The sequence below is a fragment of the Anolis sagrei genome, chromosome 4 (assembly GCF_037176765.1).
Source record: "Anolis sagrei isolate rAnoSag1 chromosome 4, rAnoSag1.mat, whole genome shotgun sequence".
Taxonomy (NCBI): domain Eukaryota; kingdom Metazoa; phylum Chordata; class Lepidosauria; order Squamata; family Dactyloidae; genus Anolis; species Anolis sagrei.
In genome coordinates, this window is record NC_090024.1 from 170794073 (window position 1) to 170801690 (window position 7618).

The window sequence follows — 7618 nt, forward strand, 5'->3', positions numbered from 1 at the left end:
CAGCGAGGCTTCAATTTGGGTGCTGGACCCGTAGCGCTGGTCAAGCCTCGTCCATGCGGTATCCAGTGCTCTATCCGGTTGGTCGATGAGAGCTGAGAAAATCCTTCTCACCTGCTGAGCCGATACTGGACCAAGCCAGGCGATCAAAAGAGTCAATTGTTCCTCAGAGGAGAGTCTTAAACTCTGAATGGCTCGCTGAAAAGTCTTTTTCCAAAGTAGGAAATCTTCTGGCCGGTCAGAGAATTTCTCCACACCTTTGTCCCTCAAATTTTTTCTCGGGTTCCTAAACAAAGACTCAAGCTGCAACTGAGGAGTCTGAAGGAACGGAAGGGGTGTTTGGTCAGGGGCAAAGGTGAAGTTCTTCTGAAATGTCGAAGGTCCATTCGAAGGAACACCTGTGGCCTCAGGAATGGGCGAAACTCTGATTTCTGGGCTGGGCTTTGGTGCCTGAGTTGGTGGCTGTGGGCTCCTGGCCCTGAATTGCTCGACCAGCCTGCGTGGCGTGATGTCGCTGTCCGCATGCACCAGGTTGCCGTCTTGGAAACCAACGTGGGCTGGCAAAAGAGGTGTGGTAGGAGGCGTTGGCAAATGGTTGACATTTTCTTGAGATAGTTCTCCTAGCAGCGCCTTTGCCAAGATGTTGGCACGGACTCTTTTCTGCGCTGCCTCCTGCTGGATGCGTGGCAACTTTAATTTCGCCTCTAACTCGGCTTGTGACTGCTTTTGCTTCGCCTCTAACTCTAGTTGAGCCCACTCGAAGTTCAGGCCTAGGTCTGCCGCTGCTGCCTCCGCTTCCGCCTCGAGAATTTTTTCTTGCAGTTTGAGACGCCTTGTTTCCCTGTTGTAAAAGGCCGCCATAGATGAGGAGCTGCTTCTGGAGACAGACGATCCTGACGCGGAGCCATGTCTGCTGCTATGCCTCCTGCTGGTGTGGCTGTGCTTGCTTTGGCCAGAAGCACCTCCCTGACTGCTCTGCGCACTTAAAGCCTTTGGGGAATGCTTAAACGGCTCTGGGATCACGCTGCCAACGGGCGAAGCTTGACCATCTTTGTCTCTTCTGGGGGAGGGATTAAAGTCAGCTGCATAAAACAAATGAGCATAGCTAGCCTCCCTAGTCTTAACGCTGTTCAAAAACTGGATTGCCCTACAATCTGCATCCTGAGAGTTTATTTTGCTAAGCAACTGAGTGATGTCATCAACTAAAACTCTCCACTTATTAATCAAAATCTTAAGCTCTGCCTCAATGTCCTGGGATTTCTCCAAATCCTCAGAACGCTGGCTGTCGAGGTCAACAATAGAAAGCCATACACTTTCAAGCTTATCTGTAAGCAAAGATTCCTGCTGTAAAAGCGCATATAAGGCCTTGTGCGATGGGTGTCTAGAACCCTGGGAACGGAGGCTATAAGCTTTACCTTCAGACTTTGGGGAACCTGAGATGCCAGCCATGACAGCAAATTGCCCACACAGTATAGAAATGCAATCACAATAACAAATAATGTCAGTATATCAATAACCAACAGTCAGTGGAACACACAATATGGAAATGCAGTAATAAAGCAGTCAGTGAATCAATGCAAATATTCAAGCAATATAACAATGCAATATCAATAGGATGCAGCAAACAGCATAAAAATGCAATTGCAACAACAAATAGAGCAGGCAAATATCAGGACAGCTATTAGCACACTCAAACTTATCACTTTAAGGCAATGCAGGTATGACAAATAGAGCAGACAATTAAATCAATGCAATTGCAAACACTGAAAACCTAATACTTTAAGGCAGAGAATAAACATAACAGACACAATAATTCAAATGCACATCAAACTCTTGCTGAAAGGCTGTAAAAAGCCAAAGGCGATTGCAAAAAACCCTTTCCAGCAATCTGAAAGGCAAAGCAGAAACTAGGCTTGTTTCAAAAGAGCGGGAAAGCTTGCTTCTGCTGGAAACTGTAGCAGGACCTAGCAGAGCTTGCTATGTAGATACTTTAGAAAGGACTGGAAGAATGTTGCAATTCCATGCAGACCTGCTGTGCAAAAGCTGGAGGAGAAATGTAGCAACTTGCAAACTGAGTAGATCTTCAAAATGGTGGGAAGAGAGCTGAAGCAAAGAAGGAGGCTGTCAGCCCCTCCCTTCTGGTCTTCCAAAATGGCCGAAAATGAAGAAGCACGAACAGATGGGCTCCTCTTCAAGATGGCCGAAACTCCTCAGACACACACAGATGGATGGATCCAGGTAATGAAGACTTGAAATGGCTTGTACAAGCTTCTTAAAACACTGTTCTGTAGCTGTAAAGTCTTTTTCTCTATTCCCGGGTAGCAGAGCCACCAGCTCCGTCTTTTACTGTGCTGTCGCACGCTGGGCCTGTACATTAGACTGTACACAGGACATAAATTCTCTGTGCCCAACGGGACGCCGGGGCTGCCTCAGAATAAAGGCCCTTAGATTCCCCCAAACAGAGTCTTTAGAATGCTTAAAGTAAGTCCAACAAAGTTCTTTTATTAAGGAACAAACAGGAACAAACAGGTACTTTAACGGTTTTCTTAACAGTCTATAGGCTCTTTCAAATCTTGTCCACTAGGAACAGGCACTGTCTTCTTAACTGTAACTAACTGATGGGGAAATCCTAGCTTCTAATCTGGGCAGTCTGTACTTGCCTCTGTTGACGTGGAGCCCCTGCACCCGGTACCAACTGCGTCTGGCTTCCGCGAGTGACCCTTGTCTCAACAGAGTTTTGTAGACCTCCAGGGAAAAAGAAGGAGTTCAGGTTGCTGTGATGGCCGGCTGGAGTCCCTCAGCCAAGCTGTGGCTGTATGTCTCCTGGCCAAGCCGTAGGGCTGTATAACCCCGGCCAAGCTGTAGGGCTGTATAACCCCGGCCAAGCTGTAAAAGACGAAGCTTTTCTACAGGAGCCACTTCGTTCTATGTCCTGTGCGAAAGGCTTCTCTGTGAGAACTAACTCAAAATGGCTCCTGTTCCCTCCAAAACTCAAAAAGGGGCGGGACCAGGGAACCTAACTATAACTGGCAGGTGGCTTACCCTATAAATGCAAATTATAACAGGAAACCCCTGCTGCAAAATCCCAAGCATGGGATTGCACACAAACATTTAAACACAGCAAATAAATCTGGAGTTCCTGGAACAGCTGTTCCAGAACACTGACTTTTTTGGAGAAAGGATTTAGGATGTAGGGAAATGAGGGTTCAGTCTCACACAGGAACAACTGATACTGGTGGTGGACACCCATTTGATGTTGCACAGATGCCACATTTGGAGCGTGTGTGTGTTTGTGGTGTGTGTAGCTAATGAAAAAGCAAATGAGCAGCACTGAAGGGTGTAGCTGATCACCACATATCTGTTTATCTCTGTGTCTATATTGATAAAAAACAGGACATAGCATTTTACTCATGCTAGTTTCTATAGTGGATCTTAGGTTACATCGACATTAGTGATTCCCAACCTGTGGTCCATGGACCACCAGTGTTCTGCAAGAACTAAAACCTCACAACCTCTGAGGATGCTTGCCACCAATGCAGGCAAAACATCAAGAGAGAATCCTTCTAGAACATGGCCATACAGCCCGAAAAACCTACAACAACCCAGTGATTCTGGCCATGAAAGCCTTCGACAATACAACTAAAATATGGTTTGTGGCCTCACTCTTACTACACTGTTGCCATGAGAGTGACTGGTCTCACAAAACCCTCTTATAGTTCTGAAGCCTATTAAATATGGTTTCCTGTGGGCGAGGAGATGGCAACTATTAGATGGCATATGTTCTGTATCAGAAAATAGAGCTGATGTGGTCTATTCAATGCAATTTTCTGAATCAGCACCCCAAATAACCAAACCGAATCTAAAGTTGACCAAAAATTGATTTGTAACTCTTTTGGTACTAATGTTGGAGAGTGGTCCTTGGCAAAAATGTTCCCTGGCCAAGTGGTCCCTGGTCAAAGTGGTGCCTGGTCAAAAAAAAAGGTGGGGAACCACTGATCTACATTATAGAATTAACACAGTTTGACACCACTTTAACTGCCATGGCTCAATGCTATGGAATTATGGGAGTGTTGTTTGATGAGCCATCTCTGTTTGACAGGAAAGGCTAAAAAGCACTGAGCCATGGCAGTTAAACTGATGCAAACTGCAATGTAGCTCCACCGTTAGTAAATGTGACAGATGTCTTCTCCAGGTTGACCCCGCAGTTTCAAACCCTTGACTTCTAACCAGGGGCAGCTCAACCCATTACGCAAAGTAAGCATTTGCAGTATAGTTGATTTTGCCCAGGGGCGCTCTTGAGACGCTCTTGGGGAAAAATAGACCTTGACATATGCGAGTTGTAGTTACTGGGATGTATAGTTCACCTACAATCAAAGAGCATTCTGAACTCCACCAATGATGGAATTGAACCAAATATGGCACACAGAACTCCCACGACGAACAGTGATTGGTGGGGGGGGGGGGGAGTGTTCTCATCTCCATTTCTTGTCCACAGCTGCATGGTATACAGTAGAGTCCTGAAGAGGTGAGAGGATCTCTCAAGAATGAAGCAAGAAGTTTATAAATTTATAAAATCTAAGCAACTGTTTTGTGTGTGATAGCCTATTTTAACCTGGTTTAGGTGCCTCTGGAGATTGTGTTTTGTTAGTTATAAACGATCTCTGTTCTTACTCCACATTTTTACCGATAGTTGTGATACTTTTTTCAGTATTTGTTTTAATAACTACTTTAAAATAATGTGTCTCTTTTCTGCTTACTTTTAAGTGTCACTCCTTCCTGTTCTCTCAACATCAGTAGTAAACGATTTTTTAAAATAAACTGTTCACCTGTGGTCAATAGAGTGAAAAAGGATTTATGAATTAAATAAAAAAATAATATGCATTCCTCCTGAAAAGACACATTCCAGCCCCCCCCCCCTTTGCTCAATAAACCAACTTTTTTTGGCAGAATGCCTATATTTTTATGAATAGAAGCCTTACATTCTTCCTTTGCTGGGAGCCCCTCTGAAATATTAATTAAAAAAGAAAGCTCTACACGAGGCATTCATAACCGTACTATTTTTAGTCGCAGGCAAGGCATCTTGAAACCAGAGTATTTGCTTTGAGTAATTTCTTCCAAATATTGTTTAATTCAGGGAAAAGTAACCATTATTTTATATATTCTTTATTATTTTTCATATCAGCATTGGACTTAATGCACTGCTCTTGCAAGCTGTGGTATAAAAAATATTGTCTTTTTACATTACCCATGAAAATTTCACAGGTGACATTAATAGGGTTCAAAAGCAGGTAATAAATACATCACTCTAGAATACAATTTTAAAGAAAAAGATAAATGTAGTGGTGCTCACAAAACTGGAAAGTGAATAGAGTATTATTATTATTATGATATGAGAGAGGACCTTCTTGATGGCTGTTTCCAGACTCTCATTCCACATGATGAGGCGGTTCATTTACATCAGGCATGGGCAAACTTTGGCCCTCCAGGTGTTTTGGACTCCAACTCCCACAATTGTTAACAGCCTACCAGCTGTTAGGAATTGTGGGAGTTGGAGTCCAAAACACCTGGAGGGCCAAAGTTTGCCCATGCCTGATCTACACTGTAGAATTAATGCAGTTTGATACCACTTTATTTACCATGGCTCAATGCTATGGGATCCTAGGAGTTGTAGTTTTACAAGGTTTTTAGCCTTCTCTACTAGAGTGCTGGTGGCTCACCAAACTACAAATCCCAGGATCCCATAGCATTAAACCAAGGCAAAAAGTCGTGACAAACTGCACTAATTCCACAATTTAGATGAACTATGTGTTGGCGTCATTTACTATCTTTCCACCAGTAGTCACATAACTTTTTATTTAGACATCTGACACTTTCAGAAAGGTATTTTAATAAAAGGTACTTACTTACTTACTTAAGCGATCCCTTGTTGTCCGAGTAAGATTGTCCTCCAAGTGCAGTGTCCTGGCGTTGACTGTGAAGCCCTATTCTTGACCTGCATGTTCTCCCATGGTGAGGGCATCGGTTTCCAGGTGGAAGGCAGTCCCAATCAGGGTTGGCTGCTTACTCTTACAATTTTAAACTATTTTAGTTTTTTAAAAATCAAACTACAGTAGAGTCTCACTTATCCAACCTTTGGTCATCCCACATTCTGTATTATCCAACGCAGTCTGCCTCCCACCTGGATCCACAGCTGTTTCAATACATTGAAAAGTAAATACAGTAATTACTATATAATGTTACAGTATATTGAACTGATTTTTCTGTTGACTTGTTGTAAAACATGTTTTGGTGCTCAATTTGTAAAATCATAATGTAATTTGATATTTAATAGGCTTTTCCTTAATCCCTCCTTATTATCCAACATTTTCGCTTATCCAACGTTCTGCCAGCCTGTTTATGTTGGATAAGCAAGACTCTACTGTATTTTATATAAGCATTTACATTTACATATACATGAATGCATTTTTACCTTTTTTTTCTTTAAATGTTTGTAAAAAAAATAGCCCCTGGAAAAAATATTTTAAGCAACTTTGTTTTCATACTGGGATAAAGATTGGACAATAAATAAATAGATAAAGAATGCTCCTTTTCAAAAAAAAAAAAAAAAAAGCAAGGCATCTAGATTTAATCAAGGACTTCATTTGCAGCCTGCAGATTTCTGTAAGTTCCTCTCAGTGTTTTGTTGCCTTCCAAGTGTCAGCTTTCTGGAAACCATAAAATCAAAGGGCTGGAAGGGATTGCAATCTAGTCCAATCCCTGCCATGTAGGAATAGATCAAGGAAGCATTCCTGAAAGATGTGGATAAAACCTCTCTTTTAAAGAATCCAGAAAGAATCCTTCTGGGGCAGTCCATCAATCAATCTTTACAGTAAAATATTCCTCCTAATGTTTTGGTGGGCTCCCTCTTCTTATAATTTGACTCTATTGTTTAATTGTCTTTGTAACAGGAGAAAACAAGTTCACACCACTCCATTATGACATCATGACATTTTAAGATGGCTATCATACAATCTCTCGGGTCCCATTTACAATGCCATATAATCCAATTTCAAAATGTAGATTAACTGTATTGAACAGAATTATATGACAGTGTAGATTTCTATAATCCAGTTCTATGCAGATCAATCTGCATTATATGAGGGTGCTTCCAGACAGTGCCAAAATGTGCACTTTAAAACTAGGACAAAAAATCCCAGGACCTGACAGCAAGTCCACACATAGACCTATCAGTCCTGGGATATGGTCGGTCCCCTCCTGTCCTCACAGCTTTCCTTTGTAGTGGATCAAAATCATTCTGTTATACACTGGACCATATATACATACATGTGAATATCTTAATATAAACACAAGCAGATTTGCATGTGTGCATATGAGGTCCAGTGCATAACAGAGGGATTTTTTTAAAATAAAAGCTTCTTTCAGATCTCCCTCTTTTCCCCAGTTTTTAATTCGTACGTCAGTTTAAGATTATAAAAAGTAAAATAAAGAGTTTCAGAGAGTTCTAAGTTTTCTCCATGTATGCTTCCCTTTGAAACACTTGAGTGTCCATTTGACAGCTGTCTTGGGCTTTTAAAAAGCTCATGTGTGCTGGAGCATTCTACATTGGGTGGAAGGAAGGAAA